This window comes from Canis lupus, chromosome 19 (assembly GCF_011100685.1).
Source record: "Canis lupus familiaris isolate Mischka breed German Shepherd chromosome 19, alternate assembly UU_Cfam_GSD_1.0, whole genome shotgun sequence".
NCBI classification, from domain to species: Eukaryota; Metazoa; Chordata; class Mammalia; order Carnivora; family Canidae; genus Canis; species Canis lupus.
The window spans coordinates 1356639-1377186 of record NC_049240.1 but is presented as its reverse complement, the minus strand read 5'-3'; positions in this window follow the sequence as shown (position 1 = coordinate 1377186).

Genomic DNA, 20548 nt, shown 5'->3' with positions numbered 1-20548 from the left:
AATTATATAAAAATTGCTCAAGCTCATTAGACTTCAGGGAAGTGCTAATTAAAACAACAACGAGATACCATTAGATACCCTTTTAATTGGGTAAATTTGAAAATACTCTCAATCCTCACTATTAAAGCACTGGGAACCCTTTTTTATGCTAGTGGGACTATAAATAGGTACCACTTTGGAAAACTATTTTGGCAATATCTACTGATGTCGCAGGTAGATAACCCAAGATGCATTAACTGCATTCCTAGGTATGTTCCCATCAGAAATATGCACATATTCCCCCAAGAGACATGCACAGGAATATTTATGGCAGCATTATCTTTAATTTTCCGAACTGGAAACAACCCAAAAGTCCATTAACAATAGACTAGATAGCTAAAATGTAGTAAATTTTCATTCCATAAAACGAAACGCTATACAGCACCAAAAGTTTTAAAAGCTCCAGCTTCTTACAACATAATCAGTATCATAAACAACAAAGAACAAAAGTAGATAGAAAAGAATTGCATGTGGTTCACATTATTAACATAAAGTAAGTTCAAGGACAGGACAGGTTATAGAAAGTAACTACTCAGCATACATGCCTAGGTGGTAACACTACATTTTTAAAAAGTTATTTAATCGAGCGATTTAATTAATTATATTTGGAGGGTAGGTGGAAACAATTAAATGGACACAAAAAGAGCCTCTCTGGGTGGCTACTTATTCCGGATTTCCTAAAGCTCTTGGTCTCCCCGCGGGCCGCCCTCCGTCCCCGAGCAGCCTCTCCTGACCCGACAGCACGGAGACCAGGGCAGGGCTACAGCGTCACTTTCTTTGAAACCCAGTTCCTCAAAGTCAACAGAGATTTCTTGAAGGCATTTTGGAAGAACTGTGGTCACCAATGGGGTGGATGAAATAGTAAGCGAGGAAGAGAGCGTGTCCTTCAAATAACGTCCCAAAAAAGCCAAGAGGAGCAACTGGGCACGCAAGTGCACTACGTGGCCACCACTGGGCCACGGGATGCTCACAGGCCCGAGCAGGCCATGGGCAACCAGCCGAGGGGCCCCAGCCCTGAACTTGCCCCAGTCACTCGGAAACACCTCACTTAGGCCTCACGGCAACTACCCATGGATCCAAACATCACAAATCTGATCTAGAATTCAGGTTTTCTCTCTTCTAACCCACTGTACTTCAGCAGTTTTAGAAGTCCATGCTCTTTACAACAACAATTTAAAAAAAAAACAAAAAAACAAAAAAAACCTTCCTGTGAATCTTTTTATTATTGCTCAATGGCATCAATTTCCTGGTTAAAATAATACTTATGAAAATCATCTCACCTGGGGGTCCCACTCAGTAGGTGAGCTCCATTATCTCCACAGTCGTGTACTTTCTTGTCATTTTATTTTCTAAACCTTCATTTACAGGGAATAATAGCAGATTAACATTTCCTGTCTTCAGTGAATTCACTTTTTTTTTATGGCGCATACCATGCTTTCAATGAACCATACTCTTTTAGAATTGGCCTAAATCTAAATGAGACGATCCTCCATGTGCTCATTTTTAATATCTGGTTTTAAAATTACCTGACAAGTGAAGCTAATTTTGTACATCCTGTATGTTGTGTGCTTTAAAGTACCTGAATGAATTATATTTCTAAAAAAAAAAAATCCTGTGCCTTACATTTTCCATAATTAACTAGCACGAGGCTATGGTTAAGTAACAAGACTTAAAAGGATACTGTAAAGTTAATGAGTGGCACAGTTAATTACAGGAGTAGAAAAATTGGAATCTCTGGTGACATACTGCAGGTTATAAACTTAATTTAATTTGGTTTTTCTCATTTATGTGCATTATTCCTTTGAAAGCCCATAGGAAGGGCAAGGGAACCTTCCCATTCCCTTGACCTATCTGCTATTTTCAGTCGTACACTACTAGCTTCCTGTATTTTTGTTGACTTTTCAAAAGCAGGATTTATCAGTTGGAAAGATAATGTTATTCTTCCAATCTTGACAGTGATCTATTGTATAGGGTATTTGATCGATTAATTCTGAAATGCAAGATACAGGTAAAAATCAATACTGAAGAATAAGGGCAAAATTAAATTATAATTCTGGGGAAGATTTCCTAATCATCCATTAGGAAAAAAATACCATATGGGCAATGATAAAGCTCGAAGGGCCAAGCCTCATAACCAGCAACTATCCTGATTCTGAGGAGAGCACGGGAGGAAATAGGCTTAACTACAGCATGAAGAATTTGTCAGATTCCTGATATTCAGTCCATAAATGGATATCAAATGTAGTAGAATTAAAAAATAAGGTGACAATCTTAATAGTACATAATGTTTGAGAGTTTTTTCACTCGCAATATTATATCTTTTATGATGGTTAAACCGCAGGAACTTCTTAATTTGGCAATTCATTCAGAATTGAAAAATCCTTTAAAAATGCAACTAGATTTTAAGGATGTTTATTTCAAACAGGAAATCTTTTAGCCCCGTTCACCTATAGTGCACCAGCTCCTGGGTAGGAAGTAGGGAGGCTGTTACCTCCACCTGAAGTAATAGACGCTGTCTCCTCTTCCCTTCAAGGCAGGAGATAGTTCAACTGAAAACTTAGTAGATGCGTGGTCGGGGACAAGACATTACTAAATGGAGCCCAGGAAGTACTGCCTTGGGCTCAAATCTTCCCGCTGATCAGATGGGGATGGAGGTAAACAGGATTCCAAAGCACAACCAACCAGAAGAGCAGGAGAGGTCGAACACAGCTCCACCATTATGCATCTGCGATCAAGCTCTTAACCCCCCTGCACAATCCTGATGCTCCCTTGTTAGTGTCTCATTATTAACTCCATCACATGTGTTATCTTTGGGGTAATCATAGTCGTAATCTTCCGAGGCATGGATGGCCAACTGTCCACCAGACAGTTGCTGTGCTCTATGTCACAGCATGGGAGGTAGCTGCCCAATCAGAGATACGTTTCGGGTTTGTCCATGTGACTAGTTCCCACCAAAAGAATGTAAGAATGGATTGTGGCATCTCCAGCCTGAAGCTCTGAAGAAGCAGATAAGCCTGAGGCAGAGAACTCAGGTCTCAGGGGATGGTGGGATCAAAATGTGAAAAGAGCCTGAGATCCCTGAATGACCTCATGGAGGAAAACTGCCTACTAATCAGAGGTACCCACGGTGGACCCTTCAGAAGTGAGAAGTAAAGAAAACTTGATGCGTATTAATTGAGACAGCTAGAGGAACCCTACAACTCTACACCCTAAAATAAAGTAAAAGAAAAACACAGATTTCTACTTTAAGAAAAAAGAAAATTCCTGGTTATGGAAATGTCAGATAAATGGCTACAATCCCAAAATAGATGGGATGGTCTCAAAGCTGGAAAGGTATACTAGTTGAAAGGTATTTCTTTTTCCAAAACATTTAATAAATATTGGCAGCCAGATAAATAAATAAATAAATAAATAAATAAATAAATAAATAAATAATAAAAAATATCACTGGAATAGGTTAGGATCCCTTGTTGAGATAGTTATCAAGATGAAGGAAACATTCAGTTTGGTCACTGAGAAATTGAAAGAGATTCAGAATATAGACGAGGATGAAAGCGTGGAGAAAATACAAAGGACAATTGGTGTTTTTCTAGTCCAGACCTACTCAAACAAGTCATTCCATCTCAACCTCATCTGTCTTACTTGTGAAAATATCAGGTTGGATTAAAAGATGTGACAGTCCTTGAAAAACCGTCAAGTACTTTAAAAAGTAAAGCAGTGTCATTGCTAATAAATTAATCAGAACAGTTCTGTATTAATCTCATTTTCCTTTCAGATTAGATATGGAAGTTCAAGAAAATTTGTAATTACATATTTTAATATAGGAAATAGAAGTCTAGAAGTAAAAGGAGTGAGAATTAAATTGATGGCATATTTTAACATGGTCTAAATTGACATTTTAATGCAAATAACATATCCTTTTAGAGAATAAGAATATTGAGACAGAATTTTTTCAATACAAGAAGTGGGTGGTTTTAAAACATGACCACTTAATTGTGTATCTTGAAAAATTCTGTCCAATTTGCTGAAATAATTATATTTAGTATTTCTTAAATAATTTATTATTACACAAAAGAAAACTAATAAATTTGAGATAGTATTCATTTACAAATTGAAAGATTATTTTAATCGTTTTGACCTGTTTCTGAGAATTTCTATAGCAACTGTCACCATAGTTTTGAGATTTTCAGATAAAGCTATAAAAAATTTTTAGAAACCTTTCCATTGGTGAAAATTTTCACTCTGATAAAATTAAAGCTTATGGACTAGGAAAAGAAAGTGAAAGAAAAAAGGGATTTTTAAAGTGTTTGCTTAAATGAATTAATTATCTTGGAAAAATACTTCCGGACAGTCCAAAAAAAAAAAAAAATGACAAAGGATGAAAACATATGAGAGAAGTGGTTTAGTTATGTGTGTCTTTTGAGGTAATAAGGGCAACTCCACTTTCCTGGGGAAGTCAAGCCTGTCTGGCCTGAGGACTTTGTCTCCCAGGGGCATCCATGGGGCTCCTGCCTTGATCGGAGCAGGAGGGCATGAAAGAGCTCTGCCTTGGAAGAAACCCACCAGCGCCTTGTTGACTTTCCCTGTTCACCGTCATCCATGCCATCCATTCCAGGACTTGGTGCTAGCAGGCTAAGCCACACCCCATAAAGAGACTTTCGTCAAGGCTTCCAGAGCTAGCTCGTGCTCGTCTACTCCATTCCACTGTCCTTGAGGCCCACCCTGCCGCTTAACCCTACCCAGGCCTCCTTATTTCCACTCAACCCATTTGCTTGGCCTGCCGGCCCCTGAATTTCTTTACCAATTCTGCGGCCCACTGTAGCAGCAGCAGCAGCTCTGTCTCTTCTAGGCCTTGTCTTTACTGTTCCACTAAGCTTTCACCCAATCCCAGGGTCCTTCCTTCTCGGTCTAGATTAGGGTGTTGCCATCCAATAACCCGGTACTGCTACCTACACAAACACAAGGGTCCAGGGTGGAGTATCAGACAGTGTCTAATGCTTCAGAATACCAAAGTCAAGTTAATCCCCTTTACTTGGAAACCTGAAACAGATGACAAGTAACAGTAAAATAATCAGTTCTAGGGATCCCTGGGTGGCTCAGTGGTTTAGCACCTGCCTTTGGCCCAGGGCGCAATCCTGGAGTCCCGGGATCGAGTCCCACGTCGGGCTCCTTGCATGGAGCCTGCTTCTCCCTCTGCCTGTGTCCCTGCCTTTCTCTCTGTATCTCTCACTAATAAATGAATAAAACCTTTAAAAAATAAACAAATATATAAAAGTGTATATATGCAATCTCAAAGAAAATTTTAAAAACCTATTTACAAGAGATATGCCTAAAGAAAATGAATCACTATTGTGTGGTATCACTATTGTGATATTGTAACCCTGAAACTATTACACTATATGTTAACTAACTGAAATGTAAATAAAAACTTGGAGAAAAAAAGAAAATGATAGAAAAGTTTAAAAATACAAAGATGAGGAGGAGTTTTAAGACAAAACAAAAAGTAATAGATAAAAGGAACACTTGCACAAAAAAAGTCAAATTACTGTAAGAAATAAAGCACAATATTCATAACAATTTCCCTGGGGGATTCATTATAAGTGATTTTTAAAAAAATGTTTATAGCATCTTTTCATATTTATATATACATTTATTGTCTTTACAATCAGTACAAATATTTAAAACATAAACTATGTATCACTTATACCAACCAACCATTTTATGTTAACATTAAGATTAGAAGATATAGGGGATCCCTGGGTGGCGCAGTGGTTTGGCGCCTGCCTTTGGCCCAGGGAGTGATCCTGGAGACCTGCGATCAAGTCCCGCATCGGGCTCCCTGCATGGAGCCTGCTTCTTCCTCTGCCTGTGTCTCTGTGTCTCTCTCTCTCTCTATGTCTATCATGAATAAATAAATAAAATCTTAAAAAAAAAAAAGATTAGAAGATATAATCAATGAAAAAGTACCCCCATATTGAGCTTTTCTTGTTTTTTAAAATGAATTCAGTAGTGTTCCTTCTTATAGAAACACAGAGAATAAAATTTTACCAACAACAAAGAAATCAATCGCATAAATTTTCTTCTAAAATTTTGAAGATTGTTCTAAGATTCAGCCCTTGGGAATAAGATTTTTTAATGTGGGATTGGTATTCTGTGTCTGTGCTTACTTTCCTTGCTGCTGAACAGCTACAATTTATTGATGTCCAATGACATCACCAGCACTGGCCTTGGGAACAGAAGGGTAAAGACAAGCTATCTATCAACCTTTTAATTTGCTAAAATCCCTTAATGAGGACTAATAACCCTTAATATTCATTTGCTTGATAAACAAGCCATTCTATATGAATGGAATGTCAACACAGCCTGAGGCTACTTTCATGCTGTCCCGTTAGACTTTAATGGCCCCGGGAGTTCAGTTGCTATAAACACACACCAAATGCCCACCCATATGTGTAAGCATGGACTTCATAAATAAAGGGAATCATTGAACATGACGTGTGTCAATGCCTATCTTCCGGAGCCTGGATCAGTCTTTGTGGTCTGGCGCTTGAAAGCCTGAATTCTGGAGCTACGTTGACCGAATTGACAGCATGATGGACTAAAGAACCACCACCAGATGGAGTCACCAGTAAGACTGCTCGCCTCCATGGTGTAACTGGGGGGCAGCTCTCAGGACCCATGGCCTGCTCAGTCTTTCTCTGTCCCTGCTACTTTTGTCCAATCTTCATGCTTTCGCTTTTCCTTATTTCCTGATAGGTCCTCCAGTCTCTTTCTTCAGAGTCCTGACCCACTTGGCCAGGACTTTGATATCTGTCTATTGGAAGCTACTTCCATCATCAGGTACTAATCATGATGCCAACAGAATCCGGCTCAATAAAGTGAAGACAGCCAAGCCCAATGACTATAATGCACGGCGATGTTTGAGTATGGCCTCTACCTGGACATTAGAGAGGTCGGGGGTTCTGGAATCAAACTATTAGGTCCTGGTCCTGTCTCAGTTGCTCATTAACTGTGTAAACAGGAATGAGCCATTTAACTTCTCGAAGTTTTGTCTCCTTCTGAGAAAATATCTCCAGGGGGTTATTTTAGAAATTAAATGAGATCTCATATAAAGAACCAGGCATATGGCTGGCACTTTACATAACTAGGAGCAGGCTATCCACAGATACTGAGAAATATAAGGCCTTCAAGAGCAAGAAAAATGACAAGAGCCCACAGGACCTTCTGGCCAAGAAGGAAGTCTCAGAATAGATGATTGCATACAGATAATTGGGGATGGGAGTACAGTACAAGAACTCACTGCTGGGATTATGATTCCAGGTTAAATCTTTGTCTATAAAATATAAAACCTAGAAGCCTTAGATATTTAGGCATAAGGTCAGTGCCAAGGAAAAAGCAAGACTATCTTGATGTAAACTTACTTGAAAAGATAAGATAAACCTTAAATTTCACACACCCTCCTCCTCTGCAATAAATAAATAAATAAATAAATAAATAAATAAATAAATAAATAAATAATAAAAGACAATTCTAGGGCACCAGATGCGGATGAGAATGTAGATGTAGGTAAAACACTAACGTGTTGGGGTTTGGAAGCAGGCTATATTGAAAGTCGGAAGATCGTTGCAGACACCTTTACCCTTGAGCCACATAAATCCATCCTGAGGACTGCTGACCCACCAATCTCCCTAAAGTGCAGCAACGATCATCAGCCAAGTTGTCTCTCAAAGCCCTTGCCTGTTTTACAAAACACAATCTTTTCAGCACAACATCACCATATAATCCAACTGGCCTTTGCAGACTTGATCCCAGTCCATTGCTGCCTGTACTCAGCGCTCCAACAAAACACACTCAGAAACATGCTGTGCCTTTCCGGCCGGCCTCCACGCTTTTGTTGTTACAGTTTCTTCTTCCTGAAAACCTCCTGTACCTTGTAAATCTGTTGCAACCCTACCCATCCTTCGAGGCCTGCCTCACATGCAATGTCACTGTATGATGCTGCAACTTGAACTGGGTAGAACATGAGTCTAGAAAACAAGGGTAGAGATCCGCGTTGCCCTACTTACTATCATTGCCAGTGACACTGGGAAATTTGTGCTTCTAATTCTCATAACTTTAGGTTCTGAGGGTTTAGAAGTCTTAATTCTCGGGGATCCCTGGGTGGCTCAGTTGTTTAGCACCTGCCATTGGCCCAGGGCACGATCCTGGAGTCCCAGGATCGAGTCCCGCATCGGACTCCTGGCATGGAGCCTGCTTCTCCCTCCTCCTGTGTCTCTGCCTCTCTCTCTCTCTCTATGTCTATCATAAATAATAAATAAATAAATATTTTTTTAAAAAAGAAGTCTTAAAGATTAACACTTCTACCGGGGGATATGATAAAGCGCCATTGGACCACTTCAATGTTTTATTTTATAGATATGATTCACATATTGTAAAATTCAACCCTTTCAAAAAGTGTACAATTCTGAGTTTTGTCAGGGCATATAATCAAGGTACCTCCACCAAATCAAGATATAGAACAATCCTATGGCTCCAAAATATTTCCTCAATGTCCCACATTATGTTAGCTAACTGGAGTCAAAATAAAAATTTAAAGAGGGATTAAAAAAAAATTTCCTCATGTTACTCTGCAGCCAACTCTTTCTGTTCCATTCCAGAATGGAATCGTGCAGCACATAACCTTCACACAGTGTGTAAGCTTTTGAGTCAGCTCCTTTCACTTTGTATGATTTATGTCATTGCGTGTATCAAAGTTCATTCCTTTTTATTGCTTAGTAGTATTCCATTGTATTAATGTACCACAGTTTGTTGATTGACCAGTTGAAGGACATTTGCATAGTTCCCATTTGTGACCGTCATGAATTGAGCTGCTCCAGACATTGACAAACAAGTTTTTGTGTACTTGGGTATGAACACAAGTTTTCATTTCTCTTCAACAAATACACAGGGGAAGGACTGTTGAAGCATATGTTTTTGTCAACCTCACTAAGAAACTTCCAAGCTGTCTTTGAAGGCAGCTGTTCCGCGTGTCTACGGACAACATTTCAGTCTTCTGGATATTTTGGATCTTCACCAGTTCTTGGTATAGCTGTGGTCTTTTATTGTCCTTTCCCCCACCTCTCTCCAATTTTAGGCATTCTAATAGATCATTGTGGCTTTAGTTTGCTTTTCCCTAGTGACTAGTAATACTGACCATCTTTTCATGTACTTATTTTTCATCTGTTTCTCTCCTTTGACAAAATGTCTCTAATTATTTTGCTTGTTATTGGGTTGTTTTGTTTTCTTATTGAGTTTTCAGAGTTCTTTATAGAGTCTAGATAAAGCCCTATACCACCTATGTGTTTTTGCAAATATTTTCTTCCTGTCTGTGGCTGGCCTATCTTTTCTCTTAACAATGTCTTTTGAAGAACAGAAAATTCTAATTTTGATTATCTAATTTATAATTTTTCTATGGATCATGCTTTTGAGATCATATCTAAGGAGTCTTTGTACCAAAGGTCACAAAAACTTTCTCCCATATATTCTTCTAGAAGTTTAGGTTTTACATGTAGATCTATGATTCATATAGAGTTAATTCTTATATATGGTACATGGTATGGGTTGAAGTTCATTTTTTGCATATAAATATCTAATTTTTCCAGTAATAATTGTTGAGAAGACTACCTTTCTCCAGTGAATTAGTTTTGTAACTCTGTCAAAATCACTTGATAATGTATGTATAAACTTATTTCTAAAGTTCCCAATCTTTTCCATTCATTTATGTACCTATCCTTTTTCTAGTACCACACTCTCCGAATTACTATAGTTTTATATTTTTATGAAGTCTTAAAATTAGATAGTGTGAGTCTTCCACCTTTGCCCATCTTTTAAAAAATTATTTCGGCTATTCCTGTTCCTTCACATTCCCACATTTTAAAATCAACTTGCCAATTTCTAGGAAAAATCACACTGATATTGAGACTGCATTGAATTTACTCTGATTCTAAAGTAGTTTGGAGAGAGTCCTGCTGAATATTGACCTGTAAATGCTGCCCGTCACTCTGGGCTCTTTATGTCAAGACAATAGCAGACAAGGGATGGCGTTATACTTCTGAGAGTGTAGTTGACTCTGATTGTCATGAGGACGTAAGGATGCTGCTACTCAGGGGACAGGAAATACTACATTTGCAATCTGATGATGACTTAGGCATTTCTTTGTATTCCTTTACCCAATGTCAACGGTAAACTGGCAAGTGTGACGGTGGACTTTAGCCAGAGATGGGCATGGGAATCAGGAGCTCAGACCCCTCAGGGGTTTGAATCAACACCAGGAGAGGTTCCATGTCAGGCTCCCGGCACTCCTTTCCCTAGCTGCCAAGAGTATTGGCTGTTAATGGCTCACAGCTAAGTCTCTGACATGGCCCAGATGGCGGACAAAAACTGTCTCTCTAGGCTACACTTCTATCCAGGAAAAGTCTGCATCCAGTGATGGGGCTCCATATTCTTCCCTAATTTGGGGCCATGTCCAAGGCTCCTCAGAGTTATCTGAGGCCTCTCTATATTGCAGCTACATTCCATTCATCTTCTCCCTTTGCCCACCTTGCTTCCAATTTCTTACAAGGGACATTTCCAACAGTTCTTCCTAGTTAACCCTCCTGCCCCCTGAATGTAAACCTGCTTAGAATCTGGATGCTAGATAATCTCTCCTAAGACACACCTGCATGTACTCCATGTCTAGAGTTCCTCTTTGAGTAAATGTGAGGTAGAGTCTAGGCCAACGTGGTCTTAAAGCTTTCTGAGGTATTTATGATGTGCATTTCTGCTTGGGAACCAAGACTGAGGTCTGGCAGTGTTTTGACTCAATTCTGGTAGTAATTTTTAGAAGAAAAAAAAAGATATATATGCCTATTAAAGTTTAGAGTATACGGGGAAAGACTCTTGCCATATTGAGATCAATTAATAATAAAATATGAATTTAACTTTTCAGGAGAAACATAAAGGCAGACCATCATGACATTACTTTTTACAAGACTGTGGTGATGGTCTCCTGAATGAAACCCACAAGGCCTGCTGACTGGCCATTTGGGATCTGATAGGAAGTGAGTCACCCAGAGAGGTCAACTATGACCTCCTGCAACATTTTTGGTTCCTGCCAGTTAATAAAACAATCTTTTTTTTGCTGGAAGTATTTAATTCTAAGTATCTGATAATGTCCAAAATAATAGTAAAGATTTAAATTCTTTTAGGGAAGGTATTTTTTAGCTAGTATGGACTCTGGCCAGCATATATTTCTCATTAGGTGACTGTGTGTGATCTTGGGCAAAAAAATGTACATCTCTAGACTTTGTTTCTTTTTTTTTTTTAATTTAGACATTGAGACAGCTATTCCTTAGGTTTCTTCTGACTCTAAAAGATGTTGATTCTATGAAGCGCTACACCAAAAAAGAAGACTAAGTATAAAAGAGATCTAACACCCAACACAAAAAGATATAGAAAATGTTGGTGAAAGGAAAATTGGGCATATCACACATCCATTCATGAGATAAATTTTTAATCTATATTTTGAATTAGAGGAAATGTTAGAAAGCTTGCCTTCAAATGAGTTTATTTTAAACATGAGTAACTGAAATTAGGCCAACATTTAGTGAGCTGAACATCTCATCCACTCAAACATTTTTTATTTCTTTAAGCTGTGCAGTGAAGAATTGTATAAAGCACTCCTGAGATGTCTTCCCAAGAGACACTAATTTATCTTTTCTAATCCCTAAAAATTCCTTCTAATGGTAAGGCTGAAGGAATTGCTCAATTGCTCTAAATGAAGGTGGGGGGTGGGGAGGAAAGCTTAAGAAAAAATGTACTTCCTTACTAGTTAAACCCCATTTCTTTTCATTTACTTCAAGTTATTTTTAGTTCTCAAGATGTCACTGAAACAATCAGATATTAGATCCATCCCTAGACCAGCAGTGCTTCAGAGACAGCCACTGTGGTGACCTGGAAGTAGGGAAGAGCTTTTATCTGCTTTATATACTATTAATATATGATACCTCTGAATATTTCTTTGGAAGACAGGGTCCTGCTGCTTTGGCAAGTCAGGAAAACATCTATCTAGAGTCCAAAGGCTTTACAAGACAATATACTTTTTTTTTACAGCAAGGATCTTAATGGGATCAGCAGAGTCCCCTAAAAATTTCTTGGAAAGTGAATGTCATAGAAAATTGCAGGGTTATCTTTTGTCCTCTGTAAAGTCCTCCATGAGTATTTATCTACTGCAAGACAACTATCTTATAGTAACTTAATCTTATTTAAAAGAAAAAAAAAAAGATCCATTTATTTATTTTAAAGAAAGGGAGAGAGAGAGCAGAGAAGGACAGAGGGAGAGGGAGAGAGAAACTTTAGCAGACTCCACGCTGAGTGCAAAGCCCAATGCGTGACTCGAGATCATGACCCAAGCTGAAACCAAGAGTCAGGGGCTGAACCAACTGCACCACCCAGAGGCCCCTAACTTAATCTTTTTTTTTTTTATTTCCCTATTCATAGCATTAGATAGATTTTTTTAAAAAAATTATGTATATAGGTAGGTTGCATGATAATGTGAATTTTATTTCAGGATAGGAAAGCAGGTATTCCAAAATAATAGTTATAGAAAGGTTGAGAAACACTAAGTAAAATAAAATCATTATAGGATTTGTGTGCCATCGGCACGTGTTTAACAAAGGCAGTCTGTTCTCTGGCGCCATCAGCAGCACTTCGAACCCGTTTAGAAGTTGGGGTTGTAGAAGATGAAGAGTTGAATATTCTATTCTATGGGAGAAACACTCATCTATGGGAGAAGCCATCAGGTTCTGTATGTAGGAATCAATCCTCACCCAGAAAACACTAATGATCACCCTCATTGTACTTAGACAACATTCTCCTTAAGTCAGGGGGAGGGCAGGAAGAGCTGTGCCCCTATGAACAGCATTCACCGTGTCAATACATTTAAAAAACAATAGATACCCAGTTGGAGACCTGAATGGTTGAATTTAGAAATGGATGACAACTTTTAGTGAAGATATAACATCTCTTCTATCTGCTCCATTTTCTTTTCAACCATGGACAAGGTGGCTGGTTTTAGCTAGCCTTACTTGCTAGCTACTTGGAATTCTGATTTGGACCTATAACATCACAGTGCATAAATCTAATTACAGGTCTTAGTTGGTGAATCCAAACTAGGCTTGATTATTTTTTAGACTAATTTTAAAATGGCACTTTAACATAAAATATTGAAACTTCACATATTCCTATTAACTTGATTTTCTCACTTTGTGCCAGGAATCCCAGCCAAGAAACCAACAGGAAGGCAAATCAAAATATTTCTTGCAGCTACACCGCATTCCAAGATAATTTACTCCATGCCAAATCCTATTGCCCATTCTTACCTATCACATCCCCCGAGAGAAGCACTTCAACTAACATGATCATTTGTTTTAGGTTTCCTTCCAAATTAAAAAGGCATTTAGTCTCCCCTGTAAAGTAACTATTGCCAAACAACCTGAATCTTTATTTATAGCTGGCTATTCATTTCTAAATAACCGTGAAAAAGAAAAAGAAAATCATAGAATCAAAGACGCTTGCTTGACGTAAAACAGTTTCCAGCGAATGCATAATTTAAGTCTTTCTTTGATGAGTTACCTGCAAGCTGGTTAGAAATTGAAGTCTCTCAGTCTCTGTCTCTCATCTCTCTCTCTCTCTCTCTCTCCTCATTCCCACCCTCCACCCCTATTCTCCACCCGCCCCCCACACACAGGGCATCTTTGTATTAATTATTTTTACTAGAGAATTGCCAGTTCACCAAATACAGCTCCAGAATTTGGCTGCCAATTACCAGAAATGTCCTCTCAACTGTCTTCCTATTTCCACTTCCCAGGCATCTCATTTGGGTTTCAGGCTTAAGACTTAGGAGAGGTTCTTTGACTATTAGGGCAAGCTAGAGCTGACTATGGTAGCCACGGTTCTCTTCTCCCACTCATGGTACGTCTTAGGACTCGAGTGACACACCACCAGGTATGTGTTGACGCATACCCACAACCCAAAGGTAAGCCTGACACTCTTCACATCCATTCACAAGAGTCATAAATTCAAGTACCATTTACTTTTTAGAAAAGTCCTTGAACAAATCTCTTCTCAGAAGCCAAAGGGAATAATCCCGTCCAGCCCCAAAGCTATACATGTATGTGGAGAGACTACCGGGCTGAGTTTTCATATAATTCTACACACAATGTATGTAATTATATTGCTGCATCAGGCTGCATGCATAAAATCCTACTTTCCTGTAGTTTTACTCAGTTAATGCTCGAATTGACTGTAATTACATGGTGCTTTAAACAGTCTTAAGCACACGTTTATGTTAGCATCAGTTTTTCCAAACTCTGTACAGTTTTCTAATGAGCCATGGATCTGAAGTCAGTATTCTTTCCTAGCACAGGCGTTCAATTCCTATTATGATATAAAGAAGATAGACATCCTGTTCAGGGTAACTGGTTCCACTTAACCTGAGGACGCCAGGACTGAGTGTCTTAAACATGCAGTAGTCTACTGAACCAGACCAGACCTTATGAAATTCTAAGTGCAATTGAATACTGAGATAAAAAGCATTGCAAGCAAGTTCGGCTCTTTCTCCTACTCTGCTATGGATGCTAGTTGATTAGCTGCCCTTGACTACCTGGGGAAAGCCGAAGAAAAAAGAGATTAAATAGAAAAGGTCAGGTGTCTGAAGCTCAAAATGAAAGAGTACATTTAAAAGTATTAATTTTGCCATTAAGGCAAACATCTGGATAATAGAAGTTAAAAAAAAGAAAAAAAGAAAAAATAAAGGAGAGTGAAGAAAAGAAAAAAAAATGGAAGAGTTTTCAAAGAGGTAGATGTCTGCATAAGCCAAGGAAATGAAGGCTGTTAATGATAAGGGGGAAAAAACACACAATAGGGGAAGATTTATAGCAGAAGGCAAAGACAGTCGATTTGTTCTAATGTCACTTTTAATCTGCCTTGAAATTTCTTAAGATTTAACGTAACAAATTGTATTGTATGGCATTTTAGTGCTCCGTGTGCATTCAATCTTAATAAATACAGCTGGCAGATATTGCTGTCTGTGCTTTACAATATTTCATCATGTATAATTATCCCAGATCCATGCAGAAACAACTCAAAAGTTCAGTCATAAAAAGCACTATTTTTTTCTGCTCAATGTGCAATTTACCCTCAACGCATACCTTTGGGAGGCTTTGTATCCTCCATTGTTCTAGTGCTCTGTGAGTTTTAACCTCATCCTTGAAGCAATGACTCTAGTAAAATTATTTCATCTGCTTCTGACATTTGAAAACAAGTGTTCTAATGATGCGGAAAATGATTTTTACGAGAAGTTAATTTATTTTATCAATTTCCACAACTTTTCTAGTTTTTTGACACATTTTTCCCCCAGAGAATATATTTAATGGAATTCCTTGACAAGAGTCTATCTCTCTTTCCCTCTCTCCCTCCCTCTCTCACTCTCTTCCTCGTGGTTATAAAACAATACTTAATCCAATTTAACATTAACAAGGATTGTAAAAAAAGAAAGAAAAGAGACAAAAAACAAAAGCAACATCTTAAAACTCTGAAATATTATCATATCCTTTTTTGAAGTTTTTGTCATTGATGTCAAAAAAATAATAAATGTTAGAAAAAGGGGAAATATTTCTACAATATGTATCAAGTATAATAATGATCTTTAAAAATATTAAATTATGTCACTCATAAATAATTGGAATATTCTATATTTCATTAAAATATCATCATGAGGGGCACCTGGGTGGCTCAATCGGTTAAGCATCTAACTCTTGATTTTGGCTCAGGTCACGATCTCAGGGTCATGAGACCCAGCCCCCACACAGCACGGAGCCTGCTTGAGCTTTTCTCTCTCCCTCTCCCTCTGCCCCTAGTGACCCCCCTCAAAAAAAAAAAAGTAAAAAACATCATCACCAATTCACCCATAATGATTTCTACCTAAAACAGGGTCATTTTCATTCAAAGACATAGGAAGAGCTTGAGTAGCCAGGTAATTGGGTCCTTACACTGCACCTTCCTGTACATCACTGGTATAGAATAACTTCCTTTTCTAACTAACCAGAATTCTGGGATAGATGAAAATAAAACTTTGCAATACTTGACAGGATAAAATCAATAACTTATTTTATTGGATAAAATAAAGCTAAAGTTAGATTAACCAAGATCAGTAATACAGCTTAAGAAAATCAACACTAATCTTATTGAGGTCAACAGATTGAGTATTTTAAATTATTTTAATGTACAAAGATGCACAAATTATTTTTATCTACTCTGTCACAACTTCATTCAGACAAAATAATCAACTAGACTTATTAAGTAGGCAAAAAACAAGATCTGAAAGATGAAGTAAATTCTTAAGATACAGAAATGTTCTACTAACACATACTGAAATATTGCCTTCATGACCTGCATGAAAACCGAGGAACTATAAGTTGATGATAATTGTTTAGTTGGAAAGAAAATGATCACACTTACAAGGTTGTCTCCTGATTTTGTGTACATGCTAAATATTTAATGTTTGTTTTAGAACAAAATGTATTGATTTGCTTCTGCATGAAGTCTACCTTCACAAGCACCATTTTTCTGTATATCTTTCCAATACAATATTGATTACTCCTCCCAATAGCACCTAGCATTTCTTGTGCCAAGAAATGCCAATAAATAGTTGTTAGATGAAATAAATTGTATGCAGAGACATCTCTGTTAAGAAAACGTCAATAACCTGTATTTCCTAGAGCAGTTCCAATCTACCTCATTTCATAATCAGTAAAAAGGGGCCAAACTCTAGCTGTTCCCCAATCCAAGGTAGAAGTTTCAAAATAAACCAAGTTCATCAATATTCAATCATGGTTCATTATTCAATATGTCTACTTTTCTCAGGGACAAAAAGTAGTGTGACTATTAATACTTTTTGGTTTGTCTTCACATTTTTATTGAAATTATCTTGAAGCTGATTTAAGATAAAAAAAATTGTACTTTTACCATGACTATTGAGATATTTGCAAAAGTCTCAAATGAAAACACCAAAAAAAAAAATCAACAATGAATCTGTGCATTATTATAAGAATAACTTTTCTATAAGACAAAATCCAGAGCAGTGGAGGTCAGGATATCTTGAAGTTCAGCACAGCACCGTTCAGATAAGTAACTTATCAATTTATCAGTAATGTGTTACATCTGATTAAATAAAACACAGGTAACTTCTATAAGAATAGTGATGGCTCACTCACTGATAGTCTCCGGCTTCCATGTCAGATCCTATACCTGATAGCAAGGCGGTTACTATGGTTGTAACACGTAGTGCACAGCCGAGTGTCTCTAGAGTGGCCATGTGGATGTCTCCCTTTCGTTCTCAGCTGGCAGCGACCATCCCTGTCTGCAGAAGACAGAGGGTCTTTAGAAGGGAAGTCACACAGTGCTGTGTAAAACCAGAATGTGTGCAGCAAGGCGACCATGTGACCCCATGGATTTGCTGTAGGCAGCCAAGCGCCCATCTGTCCTGGGCCGGGGGTTGAGGTTGGGACAGACAGCTTCACGGTGGCACACTTGGGAGCACAACGAGAATGAGGAAAGGACGCTCCACGCCACTTTAAAGCACACTCGTTTCCTTACACGTATCTGCTCCAGTATCTCTTATTTGATATTTGAAGCCTGGGGCCACAGATGTGAAGAAGCAGCACAGTAATGATCAGTATTTTAACATGTTGAACGATGATGGTTTTTGCAGCATTTCTATTTGCGATTGCTGAGAACAACTAGATTACTTACAAAACAATTTAGTATTTATTCTAATGTAGACCTTTAAAATTATTTCTTTATCTATTTAAGCTGTCTGATCACATTACCTTTGGCAACTTTTATGGATTCTTTTCAAAAGATTCAAATTAATTGTGATAATATATATACTTAACTAATATATGTAATTAATTTTAATTTAGATTAATTTATGAAAAGTCCAAAATTCTTTTGTTTTGCATCCATATTTTAACAATTTTCAATGTCTTAATTTGAGTGTCTAATGATTATAACAACCATTTCTGAACAAAAAGAGCATAATCCATTGAAAAACAAAGTGCTTTCTCCATTGCATCGTGATAGAAAGTATTTCCACAGAGTACTGTTGTATGAAGGTAAAAACACCTTCCTCCCATGGATTCTGACCATGTCTTTAAGATTCTAAAAGACAGGGAAGTGATATCTGGCATTTCATTACCAAAGGAAACAGTGTTCTGTTTAGAAGTTTGGTGTTATAAAAATACTTAATAGAAAAATGACTTTGGTACATATGAGTTGTCAATCAGTAGGGCTGGGAAGAAGCCAAAAAAGAGAGTTAAATTTTAGCTTTGGGGAAGGAAGACTGTATCGTACAATAAAGATATCGCAATGATTGTATGTTATAGATGTGTTCACACATACATATGTGATAGATGGAAAGCCTCTCAGAATACTTTATCTTTGGAATTTGAGATAACTTTTCTAGGTAACTGAAACACCTCAGTCAAAACTTTTCTTATTCATTTTTTGTTGTTGTTGTCGTTCTTTGGCAAAACCGCCTTGAACTTCTAAGTCACATTTAATACACTACATGCACATTACTTACACAAGCAGCCTCCTTCCTACATTTAAGTGCTGTAGCTCTAGAATAAAACAACATCCCTTATCAGGGATGAGTTTTTTTTGTTTGTTTGTTTGTTTGTTTGTTTTCAGGGATGAGTTTTGTTTGTGTGTCTCTGGTGGAAGAGGAGACACTAGAAGACTAATTTATAAAAGCTTCTGTAAGGCACTGAAAGCATCAAGCAGGACTTCTTGGTGATAGTGTCTTCCAAGGGACCCTAGGGGAACATGCTATAGAAGGAAAAAATGCCATCTACCACTTGAATACTAATAGGACTACTTAACAGGTTCATATAGGACCACTCATGACTACTATATTGAAGAGAGAAGCCAGGCAAATGCCTTCTTGTCAAGTTATTGTCACCCTAAATGTCACTCTCCAGGCTGGGAAGATCTGGGAATGTCTGAATTACACATGTAAACAAACTAGAAAACTTCAATATAATCTATTAGGTATTATAACAGGTATAAAAGTACAGGGAGATTTTAAAAAGCCATTATGAACACCAATCTGTGCCAGGGAAAGAGGGAAGGAAATTGGGGAAATTCACAGAGGAATTGGTGCTTGAGCTGAGTCAGAAGGGTGAGTATATATTTACCAGGTGGCAACAGGCTTGATGAGCGTTCTAGGCAAACAGAGAGCATGCTGTGTTTCAGGACACATGTCATTTGGGGAGGCTACAGCACAGGGTATTTATGGAGATGGAGTGGCCATAAATAAATCATGAAAGGTATAATTTGGATTTGTCTGTTGCTATATGTTGGCATATTGAACTCCAATAAAAACAATATATACAAAAAAAAAAAGAAAAGCAACTACAAACAGCAAAAAAGAAAGAAAGAAAGAAAGAAAGAAAGAAAGAAAGAAAGAAAGAAAGAAAGAAAGAAAGAAGAAAGAAAAAAACCTCCTTCAATGTGCATACATAAATAAAACTTTCTTTGGAATCTTTGCGGTTCACACACCTGCAAATGGGGCATTTGCTGTCATCCAATCAGGCTTCCCAGTGGATCGGTTTATCAAGATTTCAGGTGGGTTTTGTGACACAGCACAAAATGGGACATCCTTACAAGGAAATCTGGGCCTTCACGAACGGCTCTGACAAAAGAAGACCGCACATATACGATCCTTCATGGGAAACAATAACCCAGACAGTTTCATAGAACTTACCCAAAGCATATGATTGGCTGCTGCAGAGCTAGGAGTATGGTAATATTTTCAAAATACAGGTCAATCTAAGTTAATCATACGAAGTCCACTGTAGAAATGCCCCTTACCCCCCTTCTTACTTAAGCAAATGAGAACTCCTCGACCCGTAATTCCCGAATAGCTCAACAGCTACAAAACCCATAAGACCCAAGAATTAAAAAAAATAAAAAAATAAAAATAAAAAATTTAAAAAAATTTTAAAAAAAGACCCAAGAATTTAGAACAGCGATAGAAAGAGAGTTTGAAATTTAGCAGTAAAAAAGCCAGTCGTTTAGTTATGATTTAGTATATGGCCTCAATACTTGCTCGCACCTTCCTGAGTGGTCAGCGGCATTATTTTTGAAGATGTACCTTGAAATTCAGCAACAGACATTTCAGCTTGAAATAAAAAGACAGAATGTCTTTAATTAAATATACCCTGGTCAGATTAATCCTACATAAGAAAAAAAATACCTCCCTATTACTAATTAGCTGGCAAAATTTAATTGGATTAAATTGGCATAAGACTAAAGAAAGAAAAACACCTTAGCCAGAGTGATAGCCCAAACCTCAAAAGGTCCATTTGAATGCTACATACCAGTTGCATATTAATAAAAGGAAATTAATTAAAGAACATATGTGTGACTT